This window comes from Pinus tabuliformis, chromosome 8, assembly GCF_031772625.1.
Source record: "Pinus tabuliformis cultivar Carrire ecotype Pingquan chromosome 8, CPIR1, whole genome shotgun sequence".
NCBI lineage: Eukaryota > Viridiplantae > Streptophyta > Pinopsida > Pinales > Pinaceae > Pinus > Pinus tabuliformis.
Genome location: NC_142294.1, coordinates 1438179667 through 1438205323, shown reverse-complemented (window position 1 = coordinate 1438205323; position 25657 = coordinate 1438179667). Strand labels below are relative to the sequence as shown.

Below are 25657 nucleotides of genomic sequence, written 5' to 3'. Positions count from 1 at the left end.
ATTTTAGGCCAAAATTTTGGAGGTTTAATCCGAACTTGCAGGAGACCACGAGGATGAAGAGAAACATTGAGGGCCATGGCGTCTGATTCATCTGCAACCTTCAAGCCTTTTGGAGTTCTCTTTGTTTGCCTTGGTGAATACCATACATCCAATGATTCAACAAGTGAGTTCGGTATCAGTCATTTTTTGCGATGATCCTTCCATAATGTCTACCACTATTGTCAGCCATCCAATTGTAGAATATTATAGTATATTGTACACTAAAGATCCAAAGCTGAAGCTAAGCACAATTCTCTGTATAATGCCTGACTTGAGAGAACTAATTTTTGTAGTTCTATTCAATTCAACTAAAGGAGCTAGGTTCTTCATACCTTCTATATTCTTAAAAACCCTGACCCATTTTCTCATCTAGTTTTTTATTAGAACAAATCATAATAAATTGGCAGTGGAGATTTTAACAGTCATACAATCCACCCAATGATTGCAGAGAGAAAATTTTAGTAATGCTTGAATACTAGCGAACATCACATTAGGACATAGAAATTTTTTTCTACCCTTTTGAGCATTTCAAGAAGAAACATGATGTGAGGGGATGGATTCTTCAACTAAGGTGCCAAGTCTAAGGGATAACTATTCTGTTAAAATCCTCTAAGATCCGCACCTAGCCTCATTCCTTGGTGCCACATGGATGGGGTAGCCTACAGTGAGAAAGCTTGTTGGACAGCGTAACACTTCGCCAACCTCACCAGTGAATCAATATCCCCTTAAGCTATTAATGCTATGGGTGTGACCTCTCAAGCCAGGGTGGGTGCCTGATAATCAAAGAGTTAAGTTTGAGCTCAAAGCCATGCAACTCAAACATGAAAAACAATGACTGCAATATATACCTCTAATTTAAGGATTATTAAAACTTAGGATGTACAATTTCTTGAACATCCGATGAGATTTAATACACGGTTACTACAAAAATATATGGAATCCACCAATTAGGCTACATTGGTCTAATGAAGGGTAACAACCAACGTTGTAGAACCGCAAAAAAATTAAGATAGCTCATTTGGTTACTTTTGTAAACTAGCCTAAGGTGCCCGCAAGGGGATTTTGTCATCCTTACCTTACCATTGTGAAGTTTACAGAATTAGTGGATATCACTGAACAATTTTACAACCCGTTAAGCTAGTTATCGACAGCCAACTGTCAAAAATACAAAAGGACATAGACACTAAAGGTTGTGCACTATCCTTATGTGCCTTGTTATCTAAATTCTATTAAAGTTTTTGTGCAGCGCAAAGACCCGCATGGCTATCCTTTCTTTTATCATTGTTAGATCCATGATACATCATCAGATTGTTTTAGCAGCTCTTTTTTTTATGTAAAGGAATTAACCACTAAGCTGGGTACGAGTTTGTACTCACAGTATATGGAGTCAATTGTGACTGCTACCACTATAACTTTTAGGTGAATCTATGCACGCTCCCACACACCATCCATAAAGTTAATTAAATATTTTGGACCACAAACTTTACATAAGACTTTATATGACAACCACCGTTGATTGAGTTTCCCTGGGACTATTAGTGGTGTTAGCTTTATCAAACAACAATGCTTAGATTTATTTTGGAACTCATAGGTAGAATAGCTTTGATTTCCACAATAGGCATGCTGCTTATCATGACCATTGCCATTCCATCTATGACATGTTTTTGGTTTATCCAAGAGCTTTCAGTTTGCGGTTTTCTACACGTTTTCAGATTCTCAAAGTCCCATCAAGGTAAGTAATAATCATACAGACAGTAACTCTACGATAATATATTTTTAACAACCTTAAATATTTATACTGAGCACAGAAATACCATTAAATGTTTTCATCTTTTTTTAAGGACCAATTGTTGACAAAATCCTAGCAGGTTTTATGATAAAACCAGATCCAAGTAAAATTGCTAAAGAAATTAGTATGGAGTCTAGGGGCCAAATGCCAACTCTTGATTGGGTGGAAGCTGCGGGGCAACTAGGGTTGTTAGTTAGGGTACAACTTTGCCATGATGACACAAGATAAAGAAATGGTACATTAATGGGGAACTGGGTCCTCATGAATAAGGAGGGCCTAATTACTATATACAAGAGATTATTATAGCCATTCTCACAAAGTTGTGTATGATTTTTCAATCTTTTGGTTATTAAGAGATATTTTCCTATTTCTAAAGAGTTGTAGATGTGTCTCATCATTATTATACTTTTGAGCCACGTTGCCTTTCTATATTTGGTGTATTTAGTAATTCCCTAGTTATTTCTAGTAACTTAGAGCATTACAAAAGACCCAGCCTTGGATGCGGAAGACAGAGGAAGGGAAATCTCACCTCATAAAAGCCTTGGCTTTGTCTCAACTGTTTTCCCCATCATACAACCCCTGAAAGTAGATACTTTGATGATCAATCTTAATGGACTAGGGCTTATCCTTTAACAAAGAAGCCCCTCTACTTCTAAGGAATAAATCAAATCAAAGGTTGTGGTGTGCGGAGGGCCATTGAAGCAAGGCTCCGACTCTTGACATGATCATTTTTTTTGCTACTTCCAATTGCTTGAACTTTCTAAGTTCAATGATCAATTTACTGCTTCCATAAGGTCTCTCCATAGTATGTATTTTCTAGATTATTTTTGTGTGTTTCTAGTTGTCAGTTTCATGTCAAAACAGAGCCGGTTACCCAGGAGTGTGGCTCATTATGCTCTTTGCACTCAATGTTTGTGTTTTTAGTCATTAAATCTAGCTAAAATATTTTAGTGGAATCCAGGGCCAAGGATTGGGTTTCCATAGTTCTGTTTTTAGTGCTGAGTGATGCATTTTAGTTTTATTTAAATATGTGTGCCCGCTTCATGTTTACATAAGTTGTTGAGTTTATAATGATACACATTTTTTAATATTTAATCATGAGTTCAACTTGGTAGAAAATGGAACAAAAAGAACAATCACATGAGATAATATCCACTATAAACTTCTTCATAAAAACTTTGTAGAATCATTACCAATTCATGGTAACTAAATATTTCATGTAGAGTTATGCGTTAATTTAGTCCTTTACAAAGCAGAAATTCTAGTAACTAGTTACCGTTGAGATCTCAATGCTCATGATTGTTTTTTCAGGGTCGTGATCCATATCAGTGTCAAGAAGGATAATGATTATTAGATGTGAAAAAATTATTATCTAATTTGTCAAGGATAATGATTTTCTATTGGCTCTTATTGTTGCAATTGGGGATGATAAAAGCATTGCAAGTTTAGATATCTTAAGTAGTTGAAAAAATATTTGCTAATCTGTCCAGGAAAATAATCTCCTTTTATTCTTGTTCTTGGAAGGCAACATTTGTCGGAGTCCCACTACAAAGGTTGTATTTCGTGATGCTGTGCATAAAAGGGGATTGATATCATCATTCAAAATTGACTCTGTTGGAACTATTGACTACCATGAGGTAGGTTCTATCTTATCATGGGTCAAGACTAATTGAATTGGTATTTCTTTTCTATTATACTGCAATAAATAGGCATCACGTATTAATATGTTGAAATTATTTGAAGGGTGATCATGCAGATCCCAGGATGAAGAATGAAACCAAGAAACGTGGAATAGAGATAACTTCTATATCGAGGTATATATCACTTATAGACTTTAAAGAATTTGATCTAATACTTGCAATGGACAATCAGAACAAAAGTAAATAAAAAGAATAAATGGCATATAAAGCTCCCAAAATTTTCAGTTTCATTTTCGAAGTTGTTCCAAACCAAATCTAATAAGTCAATACTATTATTAAATTCAGCAAAATGTACATTAAAGTTTTCCTATGTTATTGTTAACATATGCTTCTAATCAATCTCTCAGTTGTGTACAAAAATAAATTAATAACATGGGATGGATATATTTTGTAGCTGACATATTGACAATTCTCCTTCAGCGCCAGAGCGCACAAGGCCTTTATTGCTTTGGCTAGGTAATTGGTTACATTTGGTATTGTTTATTGTTTCCATATGATACTCATACGATGGAGGAAGCCATTTTTATAGTCAGATGGAGAAAGTGGAGGGAGCAAAGAAGTTGTGAGATATCAAATGGACAATTATTGTGCCAATGGCTTGCAACCTTGGAGCTCTGAAAAGCTTCCCTATAGCAGTGGTATGAGAACTCAGTTTTGCTCAACTACGGTGAAGTTTTAGTGTGATAGCATCTAAGATTTGTTTTGGGGTTGGTTCTCTATTTAAATGATTTTTTTATTTTGTGTGTTGTTGTTGGCATTACAGATGTGCTTGATACTGCATTAATATTGAGAAAGCACACCTTTCCAAAGAAGTTGTTTTCTTGCCTATTATTCAATGAATTAGAAATCTTCAATCCTCAGGATTAGTTTCCATTTGCATATGTAAGAGACATGATGACACCCAAAGCAAGGATTCACATGTTCAAATCAGCCATTTTTAGTACAATAACAAATGAATATTGACACTCTTACGAAGTCAATTGAAGCATTTTCAAAGAGTCTCCTTTGGACCTACAAATTTCTTTGGGTTATGAATCCAGAGCCTGCAAATCGTATTTGGACAGAATGTGGGTTGCATATTCTGTTTGATTGTATTAATTCATTTCAAATTTGATTGGTTGCTAATATTACAGCTTGCAGAAGCTATCAATTTTTAAAACTGTGAAGGGTCATGAAATAGCAGAATATGGGAGGATCCATAACTGCAAATTTAACCAATCCATGATGTTGATGGATGCCATGGGTGTTAATTTTGTGCTAGATTGGATTAGATGGTTGATTTACTTCTCAATAATTGAAGTCATTTTTACTGCCTCTACCAACATGAGATGATAGAGACTGTGCACCTATATCTAAAATGTGTATTGCATTTAATGGAGTTGATAGACACTGAATTATTTTTCCATGTGAATTCCAATGGCGATTCTGTTTATACTGGAAATGAAGGAAAATACAATGAAACATGCTCTTCTGGACAGTTGGTATCCAAACTCGGTTATGCCACGAAAACATTTTTAACTCAAACAGAAACATAGAATTTTTCCAGGTGGCTCTTCGTTGTCAACACAATCCTCAACTAAAATTTGGTACAAGTTGTATAAGCTTGCATGTGCACCATCGTGACAGAGTTTTTATTAAAGGAGGTGTGATGTGGAGACAGATGTTGATTTGAGACGGTACAAATATATGAGTCTCTTTTGTGTTGGACTACATGGACGGTGGAACCCTTGCGCAGGTTCTTCAAACCCACAAGAAAATCCCAGAACACTATTTGGTTGAGGTTGCCAGGAAGGTGCTCAAGGGATTGCATTACCTACACCAGAACAAAATTGTTCACCGTGATATAAAGCCCTCTAATTTACTAATCAATAAGAGAAGTCAAGATTGTCGATTTTGGTGTCAGAACTGTGTTGGCTCACACTTTGGCCCAATGCAATTCCTTTGTGGGCACTTTTGCTTATATGAGTCCTGAAAGGTTCGATCCTGATGGGTATTAATATACAATTTATATTGTCTTCTGCAATGCAGTTCCTTGAATACCCTTCAAATTATGGAGCGAAGAAGTATTTGCTCAGGAAAGCTACAGCCATGGCGAATCGGTCTTTCCACTTCTATTCTCAGTTTTCAAGTAATCAGCAATCCTAATATTTAACAATTTGAGAGATCTATCAAGAAACATTACCTTATGGCATGCATGTTTGTAAAAGCAATTAGGCTAAAACTATGTTTCGTTATTGATGGCAGTCTCGGCTATTGTTCATCAGATTCAAAAAGAAGAGTTATTTGGTAAATATCGGCTACAGTACATGAAAGGACCTGAAAACCCCAATTCAGCAACAGTTCCAGTGACCTTCGGTGGAAATTTGGATGTGAAGGAAAGAAAAAGGTATTTAAATTATTCTGAAGGGACTGATTTTTCTTGTGGTTTTGCCAATTACCGTACCCCAGGGTTCCTTGTGTCTGAAGAAGAAAAGAAGGCCATTGAACAATGCAATGGGGTTGTGGTAATTTCAGCTATATTTGGAGCCTATGCAAGATTAAGCAACCCAAGAATGTTAGGAAAATCACAGCAGAAAACGTTTGTTTCTTCATGTTTATGGACAATGCAACTCTCACACTTCTTCTAAGATACCAGCTCAAGCCCAATGAGTCTCATAGAATTGGAGTTTGGCACATTGTTTTGGTCAGGGAGTTGCCATACAAGGAATCTATAATGAATGGCCTCGTACCCAAGTATCTTGCCCACAGGCTTTTCCCAAACTGTGTTTACAACATTTGGATGGATGCCAAGCTACAACTTGTTGTTGATCCTTTGTTCATTTTGGAAAATCTGCGTGTAACTCACAACATTGATATTGTTGTCTCAAAGCATCCTTACAATACTCATACCATGGAGGAAGCCATTTTTACAGTCAGATGGACAAAGTGGAGCAAAGAAGCTGTGAGGTATCAAATGGACAGTTACTGTGCTGATGGCTTGCAACCTTGGAGCTATGAAAAGCTTCCCTCAAGAAGTGGTATGAGAACTCAGCTTTTCTCAATTATAGTGAAGTTTTAGTGTGATAGCATCTGAGATTTGTTTTGAGGTTGGTTCTCTCTTTAACTGATTTTTTGATTTTGTGTGTTGTTGTTGGCATTACAGATGGCACTAATATTGAGAAAGCACACCCCTCCAACGAACCTATGTTCTTTCCTGTTATTTAATGAATTAGAAATCTTCAATCCTCGGGATCAGTTGCCATTCGCATATGTAAGAGACATGATGACCCCAAAGTGAGGATTCACATGTTCAAATCAGCCATTTTTAATACAATAACAAATGAATATCGACACTCTTACAAAGTCAATTAAAGCATTTTCAAAGAGCCTCCTTTGGACTTGAAAATTTCTTTGGGTTATGAATCCAGAGCCTGCAAATCGTATTTGGACAAAATGTGGGTTGTATATTATGTTTGATTGTATTAATTCATTTCAAATTTGCTTAGCTGCTAAGATTACAGCTTGCAGAAGCTATCAATTTTTTAAACTGTGAAGGGTCATGAAATAGCAAAATATGGGAGGATCCATAATTGCAAATTTAACTAATCCATGATGTTGATGGATGCCATGGGTGTTAATTTTGTGCTAGATTGGATTAGATGACTGATTTACTTCTCAATAATTGAAATCATTTTTACTGCCTCTGCAAACATGAGATGATAAAGGCTGTGTACCTATATCTAATATGTGTATTACATTTAATGGAGTTGGTAGAGACTGAATTGTTTTTCCATGTGAATTCCAGTGGTGATTTTTGTTATACTGGAAATGAAGGAAAATACAATGAAACGCGCTCTTCTGGACAGCTGGTATCCAAACTGGGTGTACGCCATGAAAACATTTTTAACACAAACGAAAACAAAGAATTTTTCTAGGTGGCTCTGCGTTGTCAATGCAATCCTAAACTAAAATTTGGTACAAGTTGTATAAGCTTGCATGTGCACCATCGTGACAGAGCTTTTATTAAAGGAGGTGCGATATGGGGACAGATGTCCCTAGATGTTTATTGTTACATTTCTGCATCTTATTTAGATTTTTATATTCCTATGTCGCCATTTCTCTTCAATTTATGCACATTTCTGCATCTTATTTAGATTTGCATATTCCTATGTCACCATTGCTCTTCAATTTATGCACATTTCTGCATCTTATTTAGATTTTCCTATTCCTATGTCGCCATTGCTCCTCAATTTATGCCTTACGGTGTTTCCTTTGCAACATCTGTTGCAAATGCTAGTTATGGTATATTAATATTGTATCTAAAATGACAAGGATTGGGAAAGTAAGGTGCATATGCTGCCATCTATTTGTTTCCTATAGAAGAGTTGTAAACTTTGTTATATTTATGCAATTTGTAAGATTTTATGATCATGGTGATCATTTAGCGCACTTTTCAAAATGATAAATTAAAAGTTATAATTGATAAATAATAATTTAAATTAAAATAAATTATAAGAGTTAACACAATTTTATATATGATATTGATTAATATAATTTAATAATTAAAATAAAATATTAATATATAAATTAATTTTTAATAAATATTAATGAAAATAACTCATAAATATTAAGTAACCAGTTATTATATAAATAAAAAAAAATCAATTAGTAATATATTTATTAATAAAATATCTGCTTCTTTATAACTATTTATTAATAAAAAAATCAATTTATAAGTTTTCATACTTCGTTGTGGAGTATCTATAAAATATCTCTCAATCTATATAAAATATTTATATGAAATAAATTATTAATATATATTGTATTAATAAAATATCTACTTCTTTATAACTATCTATTAATAAAGAAGATCAATTTATAAGTTTTATGGTTTTCTATAACTATTTATTAATAAAAAAATCAAATTATAAGTTTTTATGTTTAGTTGTAAAGTGTATATATAAAATATTTTTTCCAAATTATATGAAATATTTACATAACGATATAGATATTTATGTGAATAAAACTATTTGTTTAAATAAAAATATTTATTATATAATTATTCATTAAATTGTTATATAATGTTGAAATTTTTTATCACAATTTAATTAATTAATTTTAATTTTATTATAACAAAAATAATTAAATTAAACCTAAATTTGATATAATTTAAAGAAGAAAAAAAAAAACGTTTCATACATTAAAACAACTAATTGTTCATATTTAGTGTGAACGCCAGGGGAGCTAGTTGCTAGTTCCGTAAACGTACCTCTATGATCTGTAATTATCAAAAATAATAATAACAGCAGCCTCCACATCGTCGAAAGAAAGTCGGCCATCTCGTTTTTGCATCGATATATTTGGCTTGCAGCGCCTATGTGACATAATCTTCTGGAATATAAACATCCATAGCCAGATCCATGAAAAACCTGCAAGATGCTGCTGTGGGAGGTTATCACAAAAACTAAAACGGGCGAGGCTGCGATAAAAGCTTAATTAATTAAAAGCACTACATATTAGAATAGATAAAAGCTTAATTAATTAAAAGCACTAGATATTGGAATAAATAAAATATTAGAATAGATAAAAGCTTAATTAATTAAAAGCACTAGATATTGGAATAAATAAAATAGAGCCCTTCAAAATTCAAACTTGAAATCAATTTTTAATGTAGCCAGAGTGGATTACTCATTGTATGACTATAAACATTATTTATCGCATAAGGCTGAGGAGTTGTTTAGAAAATTATGGAAATTTCTGTTATATTTAGAGAAAATTTGGTGAAGATTTTTGTAAATCCAAATTATAATTGTTAAATTTCAAATTTTTAGGTGTCTTATTTTTTGATGGTGCTGCATCCATTTTCACCATCAAAACACTGCTTCTACAAAAAAATTTGAATGTTTTTAAACAAATTCCAATCACTTTTGACTGTCCAAATAATTCCTCCACCTCATTAAACTACTCCACTATTTATTCGCTATCAAACCCATGGGATTATCTAGCTTATGGATGATGCGTGAACCCATTTCCGCAACAGTTAACTGGAAAGTGTGTTTGTCAGAAATTATGTACACGGATTTACGGTGAAGCCAATGTCAGAGTCCTTCCTCAAGACTGTACTTAAGGAATATTAATGGTTGCCAGAACTGAGTGCGAGACAAAGAAATGCAAGTGCGAGTACCAGATCACGAGTGCGAGAACTTAATACACTGACCTCATGCCTCAGGGACTGTAGTGCTACCTCGGCGGCGATGAGACATCACCTGCATTGGAAATAGGACACCCAAAGTTTCACATAGGAAGGGCGAAAAATTAAACCAATTTTTTGCGTACGATCAGGAGTAATACACCTTACCTGTCACTATATATTATTTTGATTTTTCTTTATTTATTTTTTGCGTACGATCAGGAGTAATACACCTTACCTGTCCCTATTTGAATAGAATGTTTGATAAATTGTGGGGAAATAACAATAACTATGTGCATAATTTATTGATGGAATAAATGAACTAATCTAACCTTTGGGATATGTGTACATATTAAATAAATTTATTTATTACATCCACAAATTCATGAGGTAATGGTAAATTATGAGAAAAAAATAATAAATATATGTAGAAAATGTAAATATAATAAAAAAATAGTTAAATGAAATGATTTGTTTGGTTAAAATTTCTTGGTATAATTTTGAAGAAGATTGTTATTTTTTATTATTTAAAATGTATTTTTGAATGTATAAATGGATTTAATACCTTAAGAAATCCTTGAGGCATTCAAATTTTGCCGATTAAATAAGTTAAACTTATTATTCTTAAAAAAATTATTAAATTTTGGGAAAATTCCACTACAAAAAATACACTCATTTCATATATTAATTAGATTAGATTAAGCAAAGTCTTTCGTAGAAATCACTCAAGAGAAATTTTTTCGAACCGACAAGTGTGATCATTATCAAGATCAGATGAAGAGGCAGACCATGGCAAAGGCTTGACCGTTACTTGAAATTATGTCTCTACATTGCTCTCTATTTAATCCGTTGCCATGGTCTGTCTCTTCATCTGGTACTGATGATGAACCACACTTGTACCACACTTGTTGCCTCTTCATATGGTACTGATGATGAACCACACTTGTACCACACTTGTTGGTTCGAAACATGTCGCCCAAAAATTTCTCTTATGTGATTTCTACTGAAAGACTTTGCTTAATTCATTATGGATCACAAAAGCCTAAATTAAATAAAAAATCACACTAGCATTTTTCATTTTCAAACTTTTGACAAAAACTAAATTATTTTCCATTTTCAAATTTTAGACAAATCCTAAACTATTAAGTTATTATGTAATATTTTATTTGTCATAAATTGAAATATTAATAATAAAAAAATTATGATTATATTTATTTTTTGATGATGATGGTTAACGTCCGCTGAGACCAAACAATGGTCTATCGGACCTAAAGAAACAAATTATTTATTTTGAATTAAGATTTAATTTGATTTAAGATTTTATTCCTATGCTCAAAAAGCTTGGAGAGAAGCCTCCCGAGCTCACTATAATTTTGACATTGTAAAAGGCTAGGAAGGTCATTCTAATAGGAAGTGGTTTTCATCCTCGATGTTCCTATTCTCACATATATGGCAGATCCTTTCCATCCATGGCGTTTTAGGAACTGCCCAACAACATGTTTCACTATGGAGCTCATGAGAATTCGTTCTAATCTTTGCTATATTAATTTTCTTCTTTGAACTAGTTAAAATAGAGAGATACTTTTGATCTTCTAGGGTGGGGTTGATGACCTTCTTATAATAACTTAATTTTCTTTTAGCCGTTAAATCTTTCTCACACCACATTTTTCTTTGAACTTAGAGGTAACAATATCTTTAATGTTATTTATGTTTTGCAATGCATCATTTTTGATCTCCCAATAGTTTAACCAGGCCCTTGTGTCTTTATGCCACCCTCGATTGAGCCTTAAGTGGTTTTGGCTAGAATTTAAAGCTAGCTTAGGAAGTCTATGATCATCTATGTTACTGATTTTGTGCTTGTACAACAGAAACCTAAGCATAGCTAGGCTCTCAATAGGGGAAAGACCTGCTTCTATAAGGAGAATAGGATAGGGTGTATTACTTTTAATTTTCAGGTTATAAGTTATAAAATGCTTCTGGATTTGCTCAATCTTTCTCCATGATTCTATGGAGATGCTGCAACCCCAAACCTCACAGCCATATAAGATAACAGGAGTGACTAAAGTTTCAAAGAGGAACTTCTTTTTATCCACATTACGAGGTTTGCTATTTTACAATTATTTTCAAGACCAAAATAAGCTTTCCACCCCCCATTAATCCTTTTCTCAATGCTATGGTTCCAGTTGAGCTTGTGATGAATATCAATTCCTAGGTACTTGTAAGAATACACTTCCTCCGAGTTATTATTGTCATACATAAAATTAGCGTAAGTGTCCTTCTTGGATTTGATAATCATAACTTTTGTTTTGTCAGTGTTAACAGTCATACCCATGGTAGAGCAGAAATCCTTAAGAAGCTTGAGTTGCTTATTAAGATCAGATGGGCACCTTGCCAAAAGAACAATATCGTCGGCATAAAGAAGAAGGATGATGACTATCCCAACTAAGATCGTGCCATCACATCCAGCTTCCTCTAAATAGCCTTCGAGCTTATCGATGTAAATGCCAAATAGGGTAGGGGAGAGGGGGCAACCTTGTTTAACTCCGATGTTACACTTAATATCTTTCGACCACCCCTCATTGCTCTTTAGCTTGGCAATTACATTCTCGTATAACCTTATAGCGGCAGCTCTCAACTCAAGAGGAACCTTTAGCTCTTCTAATCTATTCCAAAGGTTGTATCTAGGAACCGTATCGAAAGCCTTTCTAAAGTCCACAAAGCAACAAAATAAATTGGATTTATCATTACGACATTCCTCCGCAATGATCCTAAGCGTAACAAGGTGGTCTATTGTTGAGTGATGCCTTCTGAAACCTGCTTGGCCTTTAGCCCGCTTACCTTCATTTTCAAGCCATATGCTTAACTTCTTTTCCAAGATACTACCATATAACTTGGCTAAGAGAGGGCTGATCATAATTGTTCGATAATTAGAGGGGTTATTTGTATCCCCACTTTTAAAAATGGGGATAATGAGGCTCTCAGTCCAAGGTTTAGGGAACCCTTGCTTGACTGCTTGATTGAAATGCTTGTGGATGTGGGGGATGAGGACAGGACCTCCAATTTTTAAGATTTCCGCTTGGTAACCTTCAATGCCCTTAGCTTTCCCATTAGCAAGGCGATTAACCCCAAACTTAATGTCTTCTAAAGAAAAAACTTCTTTCGTTGTGAGAAGGGTTTCCAAATTATCCATGACATTTGGAGATTCATAAAGCTTTTTAAGATAGGAATTCCAATCGTGAAGAGCAATTTTATTATTATCCTTAGTCTTCCTAGTTAGAATCTGCTTCCAAAATTTCTTAGGATCTACCTTAGAGAGGTGTAAGAGATTCTCCTGTCTTTGACGAATGTACTGCCTCTTTTTCCTTTTAGTTAGGGCTTTATATATTTTTATCTTGTCCATTTTAAGAGATTCATCAACAGCTTCCTTAATTGTTTTCCTCACACTTTTACAATCTTTGTCATACTATGGATTGGTTTTGCTATTTCTTTTATTATTTGAAACTTCAATTGAGAACTTGTTAATAGAATATGAGAGGGTTGTAGTAAAATTATGATAGAGGTCTTTTATGTTGTTTATACTAGATAAAGGAAGCAAATTAGTTTTTAATTCATTTAGAAAGAGACCATTTTTATTTCTATCAAATATTAAGTTCTTTTGGCTATAAGTATTATTTTCTATGGGAACTCTATGCATGACAAAATTGAGAGTTATAAGTAAAGGCCTATGATCAGAGTCAGGTTCGTGGTCGTTTAAGATGTCAAAATTTATTATTTCGTTGTATAATAGGAGATCGGAAATAACGTAGTCTACCACGCTGCTACCAAGTCCATGGATGCAGGTCATCTTGCTAGAATTGGGCCACTTCTTTGGACCGTTGCAAATTATGAGATCCTGAGCACTACAGAGCTTGACTAGCTCCGACCCAAACAAATTTTCCCCGAGATCTTCAGAGCTCCTTTTGTACCTGCTAGCTAGAGTAGGGTCTTCATCTAACCAAAGAGTATTAGGGTTTGAATGATTGCTTAGAATAATAGCTTGGTTGTTTGAAGTTTGAGCATTAAAGTCACCTATTAAAAGGATATTACCGTCATTCCTTAGGCTAGAAATATCATTCTCTAAACCATTGTAAGGGTTAGTTTTATCTAGATTCTTCTTCTTATAGAAGTTAGAATTAATGGGGGGAAAATAACATATTGCTATGTAGGACTTTTTATTATTAATGCCTTTGATCTCTATCCAACTATATTGGTTGTGAGGGTCATTTTTATAAATCCTAACATGGGGGAGATGTTCTTCTTAATGTAACAAGCTATTCCCCCAATGCCTCTACGGGAGGATCGCTTGTTCCAAGTAGACCATAGCGTAAAGCTATCTATGTTAGGGACCTTAGATTCTTCGTGCTCCCAAGTTTCAACAAGCAAAATAATATCAACACCATTTGAAATCCAACTTAGCTTAGGGACTTTGTTCCATGGGAAGCCCCGAAAATTCCAAGAAAGGATCTGGAGCATGTTTAATTGCTATTGATTACTATCTTTTTGGTTTCTATCTCGAATAAAGGCTTTTCTATTTCTGATTATTGTCCATTTTCCTTCCTTTCTAGCTTCTTTTACCTTTTGAACCTCCTTTCTTAATTCTGCTTGATCTTCTGGAATGAGATCTTCATTTATGAATATTCCCGTTCCTTTTAGACTTGAGGTTTTACTAAGTATGTCGTGTTTATGATTAGTGGAGCTCACCTTTATGCGGATTAGTCTTCCTTTATTCTCGGTTAATTTCCCCAACCTTGTTGCTTCTGTGAGACACAATGTTTCAATTTGTAATCTATTATGTAGTTCTGTCCGGGGTAAGGCTAAAGTATCCTCATCTACTTCCTCTTTTAAACCGAATATTATAAGGTTTAAGGCCCTTTTGTTACGTTCGTGGTCTAATTCTATTAATTTTTTCATTTCATCTTTAATTGGTTTGATATCTAACTTATCTACCACATTATTTAGGGTGAGGCGGCTATTAAATTTTTCTTCTAGTTCTTTAATCATGTCTTTCATTTTAGGACTCTCTAAAGTATCAGCATCTCCTCGCTGGGATGGTTGGTTAGTATCTTGGTTTTGTTTTTCTATAAGCTGCAGTCTAGTCTCCATTGCCTCCATTTTATTCTCTAGTAGTTCTATTTTATTTTCTATTTGTTTTTGGATCGTGTCTTCAAGAGATGCAAATTTATTTTCCGGCATGGCTTCTAACTCTTTTTGTAGCTTGGCTTCTCTTTCTTCTCTACGTTTCTCTAAAGACTCTATATACTCATAAAGGCCTTGTAGAGTAACTGTGCTAGGTCTTCCCTTGGTAATCTTTGGTAACTGTGGTGAAATATTCATACTTGAAATTATATGAGCAAATATGTATTAGAAAAAGAAAAAGATAAGGAATGTGTGCACCTGATATCAGCAAACCTGACTGCAGATCGCCCGTCTGCCCTTGGTAATCTTTGGTAACTGACTGCAGATCGCCCGTGCCCACCGCAGCTCGTAGACTGAAGAATATATGCGAAGAATATATAGAGTACGTTTTTAATTCTTTCAATGAGCCTTAGAACTCTTTCACTGAAGAATATATGAGAAGAATATATAAAGTACGTGTTTAACTCTTTCACCGAGCCTCAGAACTCTTTCACCGAAGTATATATAGAGTACGTGTTTAACTTTTTCACCGAGCCTCAGAACTCTTTCACCGAAGAATATATAGAGTAAGAATATATGCCAAGAATATATAGAGTATGTTTTTGTTGGGTGTGGAGCCTGATTATCTTCTATACTCAAAGGTATCGCCACATAGGACCCCAGCTCGAAATGGGGGCGGCAACGCCGCCCGTAAAATGTTCGCTGCAGGGGGGGTCCAGGGGGGGTGGGTGCGACCTTTGGGAGCCCCCCCCCTGGCGGGGGGTTTTGGGGGCAGTTCCCCCGAAGCTAAAAACAGCTGTAAAATTGCCTTGTAAAAGTATAGTAATTTCTAGTCAATCTGGGCCGTTCATTAGGCGGATGATCTGACGGTAGAACTTATGTTTAGTTTAGGGTTTTTTGCCCTAGAAGGCAACCCCTCTCTTTGTATGAGGGTATTGTATTTGAGGCTGTGTGATAGATGTGTATTCTGTGAGTGAGAAACAGAGAGGTGAGACTGTGAGAGAAAACAGAGGATATTACAGCGGATTTGTTGTAGGTTGTGTCTCTTCATTTTGCTGGATAATAAAAAGGAAGGATTGGCTGTTCGGGGTGGACGTAGCCCAAACTGGATGAACCACGTATATCTGTGTCTCTCTTGTTTTGTGCGTTTTCTGTGTTTATATTTCTGCAATATTTTATGTGTTCCATTGCTCCGTAATATATAATTTTCTAACAGTTTTTAACTCTTTCATCAAGCCTCAGAACACTTTCACCGAAGAATATATAGAGTATGTTTTTAACTCTTTCACCGAGCCTTAGAACTCTTTCACCGAAGAATATATGCGAAGAATATATAAAGTATGTGTTTAACTCTTTCACCAAGCCTTAGAACCCTTTCACGGAAGAATATATGCGAAGAATATATAGAGTACATGTTTAACTTTTTCACCGAGCCTCAGAACTCTTTCACCGAAGAATATATGCGAAGAATATATAGAGTAAGAATATATGCCAAGAATATATAGAGTATGTTTTTAACTCTTTCACCGAGCCTCAAAACACTTTCACCGAAGAATATATAGAGTATGTTTTTAACTCTTTCACCGAGCGTCATAACTCTTTCACCGAAGTATATATAGAGTACGTGTTTAACTTTTTCATCGAGCCTCAGAACTCTTTCACCGAAGTATATATAGAGTACGTGTTTAACTTTTTCACCGAGCCTCAGAACTCTTTCACCGAAGTATATATAGAGTACGTGTTTAATATATAAGATTAAATATTTAAATTTTGCATTTATTAGTGTAAATTCATTTTAATCTACCAATTAGTATGAGGAATCAAATGTCTCAATGTGCATTCTATCGATTATATGAATTTATTTTAATGTAATATGCATATCATGATTTTTTTCCCAAAAAAAAAAAATGTTTTTGATTTTATTAATAAAACAAAATTATAATATAACAAATTAAATTGATTTATTAATATTTTCTTAAGTTAAACCAACGTGATATTTTATTTTTACTAATTTTAATTTAACATTTCAATGTAACATCACTCCATACTAAACTAACTATATATTTGTGTGAGAGACTATACATCATTCCATACTAAACTAACTATATATGTGTGTGTGAGAGAGACTATTTTATTGAGCTCGAAGGGTTAGCTTGATTGGTTGAGTACTTAAAACATTTTTATGAGTACTTTAAACATTTTTATTATTGAGAGATTACAACTTCAATTCTCTCGACACTCTCGGGGTCAAAGTCCGTGGTTGAGCCAACTGGTAGTGACCCCTTTAGATGGATCTTCCTTGTATAAATATTATGTGGATATAGTGGTCACCGATCTTTGAAATCTTTAAACCACATAGAAAAAAGATAGCATAACGATTTTACAATATAAAAATAAAAATAAGCCAACATCAAATTCAAACATGTTTAGTTTGTAATATCTAAAGGTAAATGCCCACAAAGCATCTTTGAACCACATAGAAAAAAGATAACATAACCATTTTACAATACAAAAATAAAAATAAGCCAACATCAAATTCAAACATGTTTAGTTTGTAATATCTAAAGTTAAATGCCCACAGAGCATATAATAGATGACGATGGGGAGTAACGTTAAGTCACTATGTGATGTGAAGGTCACTGGTGGTCATTGGTTTGAAACTTTATAGGAAAAAATCCAACCATGTTAAGGGCTAATGTGGCCTAGGGTGATTTCGATGGCTTAAGATGCCACTGGATCACGGTTTCTCAAGCCACAAGTCAAGACTAATGTAATGTTTAAAGATAAATAATATTATGAGTTTTAGGGGGATTTTTGTAAGTTGACAAATAACTCTTTTTCTTTCGAATAATGAATGCTCTAAGCCTCATAATGAATGCTCTAAGCTTCTCGATAAACCCCTTGCTAAATAGATTATCCCAAGAGCTAGCTGCCCTAATATCTGATAACTTTCCATGTTGCCTCTAAAGGCCTCACATTCTAAAATGAAATGTTTTTTTGTTTCCACTTTTCTGAAAGAAGAAAAAGTACATACTCTTTCTTCCCACACTTCTTTTGGCCTTTTCCAGTGCTGTGTTTCACAACGGAGTTAATGAGAATTACTCCTTAACTGAGCAATAAGAATTTTGGCTCTCCAAGAAATATTGGCTTCTATGTATGCTTTTTGTTGATGATTATGAGTGGGATTAAACACTTCAATATAGTACTTTTTCTTTCTCCCTAGCTCCTTATCCCAAATAAGCTTGTGGAACTTATCCATAACAAATGTTTTTATTTCTTTATTGTTTATGGGATATGTGTTCAAGAAAATATCTCATTTACTAAACCATTTGTTATTTTGTTGCATCTAAGTCTTCTTTCTTGTGCACAATATGTCATTAAAGACAACCTTAGGCCATCTGCCCTCTTCCATTTGCTCAATTTTTTTTAAATACCTTATAACTCGCACCGTAGAAATTACTTCAATTGAAACAACCCTATTTCATTTAATAAAATAACATAAAACACTACACCTTTAATTTTAAATTTATTTATTATCAAACCTTTATGAATAAAAAAAATTAATATTTATAAAACAATTTAATCATTAAAATTGAAAAATATAAAAGATTACATACTCTTTTTTTGTCGGTTTGAATTTATAATTTTTTATAAAAATTTTCCAATTATATGAATTTTAAGATATTTACGCCGTAAAGCGTTCCCTTTGAAATCAACTCCCCTCTCTGCCCACCTATCATCCTTGTACGCCATAGGATCCTATGTTAGACGATTGCAAAAGTTTCAACCGTTCGATCAGAATGATTACAAAATGGTTACAAATTCGTTTGGGAAACAGTTTGCGCACTAGTCGGTATAACTGTTTATGGCGTGGTATCTTGAATTCATCATTTCCAACATTTAGCTTGAGACTGAAATTGTCTGTGTAGCGCATTGTGGCAATGGAAAATCAAGCATGGCGAGCCTCCTTCTCTACTTACGATATATTTACTTACGATAAGGGTAGACTGTTCAACGACAGGGAAAGAGCGGCCGAGAATGTTTTTATACAGGTTATGTATATAAATCATGGCGATGGCGATGGCCAGGGGGAGCTTGACACTGAAATTGTCTGCGCAGCGCGCTGTGGCAATGGAAAATCAGGTGTGGCAAGCCTCCACCTCTTCCTATGCCGATGCATAAACTTATTTGGATTCTGATGCTGCCAGACATCAATCTCAATTTGGATAGTGAGCTCCTTTGTCCATGTCTTTTGTGCCCTTCATTGTTGTGCCTACTCCATCTACAACTGGTTTTCCTTCTGTCCTAGCTCTTGCCTATGTGAGGTGCAGCGTTGTCTCAATCTCTCATTCGCCACTGCAATTTCATGACATTATTGCAATGGGGAACTCTATTTAGGGTGATACTCTGATTAGTACTTTAATCCAAGACTATTAATTTCCACTAGGTATTTTAATATTCGTAAAGTTAAACCATAAATGGTTTTCCAAATTCTTTAACATTTTTTATTTTAATATTCATGTTGACAATCGACATTATGTAATTAAGAAAATACAACATTGAAGAATTTATTTCTTGTTGTACGTTTGATTGGATTAGCTATAAAAACCGCTTAAGATCGGTTTCGAATAACATTTGTATGTATCAAGCTAATACAACTTGAAATAATTCATTCCTCGTGCACATTTGAGTGGATTGAATTAATGTATTTTCATCACATGAATAATGTTTTATGGGATTTTTCATAGTTTAAATAATGGGATCTTTAACCATGATCGACCTCGATGAGGTGAAACATATTAGAAATAATTATCATCACGTTACCATCACGATCAAGGGAGACACATATGTGAAGGTGCCCAAAACCATGCGAAGAAGTTCAACAATTATAGTGAGCGTGAGCTGCAATGAATAGAGAGTTTCCATCATGAAAATATAAGTACAATTTCTAGTCAAGAAAATATAAGCACAATTTCCATCTAAAAAGTTGTGGGAATTACAGAGCCATACTTGCCCTGGTGTCTTAAATAATAAATATTGAAATGTAAATGACTTCGAGAACAACTTGGGTAAAGATATTCCCTCCGGAACAATGTCGGTAAATAAATGACCCTAGATTGGACTGCAATGGACTGAAAAATCAAACTATGCTAGTTTTTTTGTTGCTTGTACTATGTAGCATGCATGGAATGTAAATTAACTATTGAGATTCTTTATGTGATGTAAAGATTCCATGTCCTTTAAACCCCTAATTTAAAATGCTAGCCATAACTCTATGAAAAAAATAGCATTTGAGATTGAGGCAATTCTCTAATTAACTCTGATGTAGTCTATTGATATGCTCGAACCACAGCCTCCGCAAATAATTTATTGATGCCTTGAGCAACTCACACATCATTCTCTTTTCGTTCTAATCTCTGGAAAATTTTGTAAATTCAAGTCCAATTAAAAAATAACAACTAAATTCGTCATAAGCAAAGAGAATTGTGAATTTCTGGTACCATTAGAACAAATGAATTCCATTTCAAACTCTGAGAGAAGGAGAATTTCATAATAACAAAGTACATAAAACAGAAAATGATAATATGCACAGTTAAATATTGGTTCAGACAACCGGTGGAATGGAATTCATGGAATTTACAAACGAACATATGCTGCACAAATAAATATTGGTTCAAACAACCGTATCATAGTCAGGTAATTGTTAATTTTTGAAGTGTGGAGAGAGCCCGACCTGACTAGTCCAATGGACCCCTCGAGGCTTTAATTTAATCTGGGCTATGTTCATGTTTATGTTCGGCTTGTGTTATTCAATAAATAAGAAAATATGATTCAAAACTTTCGGGTTATTCTACTGTTTAATGAATGTTGGAACGTGACCACACTTAGGGAAATATGACATCTTCTCATCCCATCCTTGTCAAATTCTCTTTCCCAATTTTATTGCTAGAACTACTCTTGTACATTTTTGCCTAACTTATATCAAAAGTAATTCAAACAAATCAGTAGGTTAGAAACATACTTATTTTATATGGAAATAGGTATTGAGGGGATAAACACTTTAATCACAAGTTCTAACTACATATTTTCTACAAATTAACATAAATAACTCTTATCCAATAAAAATTTTAAAAATATATTTATATTATAACAATTTATTATTAAAAAAATTAAAATTTATTAAACTTGTACTTTCTTACCGACCAATAATTCAAATAAAAAAAATTAAAACTTAGGCTTTGTAATTTCTCAATACACTCAAATAAATAAAAACAAACTTAGCCTTTGTAATTTCTCAATATATGTCAATGCTATTTAATAAAAAGTATATGATAAAGCTATTTGATGAGAAACTAACATATTTGATGTCTTGTTTTATAAATTTCTCATTTATTTAAAAAATAAAATATTTACATTCTTCAATTTATACTTTCCGAAAATTCTTTTGCAACTTCTAATGCAAATGTTAATTTAAATACCATTTATATATATCAATAATATTTGAAAAAGCTAAACCACCCCGACCTTAATGCTTCATAAAATAACAATCTTTCTTCCATGCCATTAAATGCACCAGGATGCTTATTATTCGCCTTGATTTCAGGGTGAAACTGTAAAGGTCAAATAACCAATGATGAGCATAACTTGCGAAGCGAACATTTGGAGCGCGCGCGCCACCTCATTTCAAGAGGCGACAATCGCGGTTGTCAACTGTCAAATCAAGGCGCTACCGTAGCGATTCGAGGATACGCACATACCTCAACGTGGGAGCAGTTTTTATTATTTTACACAATTTATTCACGGTAAAAAGTCTTCATTGGTGGAATATAATTTGGTTTAGGTTTGACGAGTTTTGGATGCCCTAAGGCTTGGAAAAGATTTTTAAGTCTTTAAGTTGGTGGTTTACGTTGGGATAAAGTTTTTTAGTTTCCTAACCATTAGTTTTCTAATTGGTCAACCTATAACAATAAAATGATATAATTTATTAATAAATATTTTTTTTCATTATTAAAATTTAATATTTTATTTCTGATTATTTTTAATTATTCCTTAACAACTATTTTTAACTAAACATAAAATATTTTAATGGAATAAGTCTTTATCACTAATTCCCTAATAATTAATTCTGGGCAATGTTGCATCTTTACTATTTATTCCTTATGATCGATGGATTTCACCTAGTCCTGAGGATGAACCACATTAGTTGGTTCAAAACGTCACCAAATCCTATCAATGTGATTAATCTGAAAGACTTTCTTCTACATTATGGATCATGAAAGTCTTACATCTAAAATTGTTTTTTTTTTTTTAATTAAATTGATCAATTGTAATAATTTTTTTTAAATAATAATTTTTTCAAGTAAATTGATATAATTTTATTTGTTTTTTAATATATAAGAATATATATTTTTAATTTTATATTTATTAGTATAGATTTATTTTAATTTCAGATCTACCAAATAGTAAGAGGAAATAAATGTCTCAATGTGTAATCTATGTATTATTTGGATTTATTTTAATGTGATATGCATATTATGATTTTTTCCCAAAAAAAATATTTATAATTTTATTAATAAAAACAAAATTATAATATAACAAATTAAATTTATTATTATTATTATTGATGTTTTCTTTTTAATTAAACCAACATTATATTTTGTTATTACTATTTTTTATTTAATCTTTCAATGTAACATCACTCCATATATATATATATATATATATATATATATATATATATATATATATATATATATTTTCCCTTGTGGTTCACGTACAGGGGGTCAGGCTACGTCCACGAAATAATTAGGGCTGATCTCTAGGATCACACCCCTCGGCCATCACAGACCTAACCCCAAGGGCTTCGGGTAGAATCGACCCTGTGACCTCCCGTTTTACTTGACCAGTTGGGCTAACCCTTGGGGCTACATATATCACTCCATATATATTATTATTATAAGATGATAATTTTATTTAGCTCGAAGGGTTAGCTTAATTGCTTGAGTCATTTAAACACTTTTGTTATTGAGAGGATATGGGTTCAGTTTTCTTCACACTCTTGGGATCAAGGTCTGTGGTTGAGCCCGCTGGAAGTGATCTCTTCGGGTGGATTCTAGCTGGAAGTGGTCCCTTTGGGTGGATTTGCTATTATGTGAATGTGGAAGTGGTCCCTTTGGGTGGATTTGCTATTATGTGAATGTGAATAGATCTGTGCTAAACCACATAGAAAAATATTATCATAACCATTTTACAATATTAAAAATAAAAATAAGCCAACATCAAATTTAAACATGTTTATTGTAATATGTAAAGGTAAATGCCCATGGGACATAGAATAGATAGTGGTCAGGTGTACTGTTAAGTCACTCCATGATGTGAAGGTCACTCATTCAAAATTCTATATGCAAAAATCCAACAATGTTAAGGGTTGAAGTGGCCCAAGTCAAGTGCAATCTACGACTTAGATTTCTCAAGTCACAAGTCAAGCCTAATGTAATATTTAAAAGTAAATAATATATTTTATAAATTTTAAAAAAGATTTTTATAAATTGGTATATTTTCTCAACCTACGACTCTGGGATATATTTTTTTGTTTATGAACAGATTTGACACTTATATATGTTAGGCTAACTTGTTTTAGTTGTAAATAGTTAAAACCTTTATCTCTTTTTGAAAAAATAGATTTTTTGAAAATTGAAAAAATAGATTTTTTTGAAAAAATAGATTTCTTATTAGAAGAAATTATAATTATAATAATTTAATTTTAAAATTATAATTGAATAAAAAACTAAATTAATATTTATAAAAATAATTTTTCATTAAAAATAAATTAATGTTTACAAAATAACTTGATCATTAAAAATTGAATAGTATATAATTTTTTATAAAAGATTTATATAAATTTTGAGATATTATATATATATATATATATTAAGTGTGGTTCACGAACCTTGGTCAATGTGGTGATTACGGAAAAATCTAGGCTAATCACCCTGGGTCTATTGGCAAGACCTAACCCCAAGGGTTGGCAAGACCTAACCCCAAGGGTTTTTGGCAGAATTATCTAGGCTAATCACCCTGGGTCTATTGGCAAGACCTAACCCCAAGGGTTGGCAAGACTTAACCCCAAGGGTTTTTGGCAGAATTCTGGGCTAATCACCCTGGGTCTATTGGCAAGACCTAACCCCAAGGGTTTTTGGCAGAATTGACCCTGTGACCTCCGGATGGCGAGGCATGGTTTTTGACCAATTGAGCTAACCCTTGGGGCTTATATATATATATATATATATATAAGTTAAAGCATATATATATATATATATATATATATATATATATATAAGCTAAAGCATCCAAACATTTAATGTTTTAAAATAATAATATGGGACAAATCTATTCAGGTGGAGGAATTGCTTAAATAGTCAAAAGTGATGGCAAAAAAAATTCAACAAATATTGCAGTGACATTGTTTAAATCATACCTTTTTTATGGTGGAAATAGATTCAACGCCATCAAAACCTCTCTACACTCAAAATCTTAAAATTTAAAAATATAACCTAAATTTACAAAAATACCGTGCCAAAATTTATCAAAATATTAACAGAAATTATATAATTTTTCAAAAAAAATAAAAATCAACAACGGCATAACAGTGCGTTTTACATATCTGTCTTACATGGCATTAAATGCCATGCACCAGGGTGCTTATTATCGGCGATTCCTATTTCCAATCCCATAGGAAATTTATTGCGCCCTGACACGCGCCCGAGATAGCCATATATAACACGCCGGTGGTGATGCCTAGAGAGAAAAAAAATACCGGCGCGTTATATATGGCTATCTCGGGCGCATGTCAGGCGCAATAAATTTCCTATGGGATTGGAAATAGGAATCGCCCTTATTATCCGCCTTGATTAACGGTCTGTTTTACGTATCTGTCTTACATGGCATTAAATGCCACGCACGAGGGTGCTTATTATTCGCCTTAATGTCAGGGCGACAGTGTAACTGTCAAACAACCAATGATGAGCATAACTTGCGAACTGAACTAAACTGGAGTAGGCAGGTGTCACGTCAATTCAAGAGGCGACAATCACGGTTAGCGATTCGATGAAATGTCATTGTCACCACTACTACGCACATAACTCAACGTTCTGGAGTTGTTTTTATGATTTCACAATTTATTCACGTTGAAAATTTTCATGCTAAAATTTCAAAGCTCTTTTTGAGTATAAAGAACATTAGTGTATTGTAATTTGGTTTAGGTTCGACCAGTTTTAGATCGCTAAAGGCTCAGAAAACAACCATGCGCGGTTAAGTGTGTTTATTTTAAAATTTGTTATTTTAAATTTAATTTAGTTATTAATAAGTATCAGATGTATTTAATTTGAAATATAATTTTTATAATTTTAATTTAATTATTATGGTTTTTAATAGTATATTAAAGTTAAAGTTTATCTAGAAAGTAATGGTGTTTTTTCTAATTTTTTTAATTAAATTGATTTAATTAAAATAATGTTATATGAATATTAGTTATGGTTTTTGGGTATGTGGGATTAGTAATTCATGATATTGGTTAGTGGTATGAAATGAAATGAAATGATATTTTAATGTCCACGAGACTAAAAATAGTCTATGAGACTATTGGTTCCCTGTTTTTTTGTCTTTTGCAATTCAATTATTTTCTTGTTCAAATTGATGATGAGCTGGCTCAACTTTCCAACAATCCCCTCCTTGAAAAGACAATGCCAAGAAATTCCCATAACTTTCTCTAATGTCTTTGAATGC

The 25657-nt window shown here is 33.3% G+C and overlaps 1 pseudogene; it reads left to right on the top strand.

Moving 5' to 3' along the window:
• Positions 1 to 5239: 5239 nt before the first annotated feature.
• The window catches only part of LOC149241097 (alkaline ceramidase TOD1-like), a 44824-nt pseudogene continuing 24406 nt past the window's right edge, over positions 5240 to 25657 (top strand).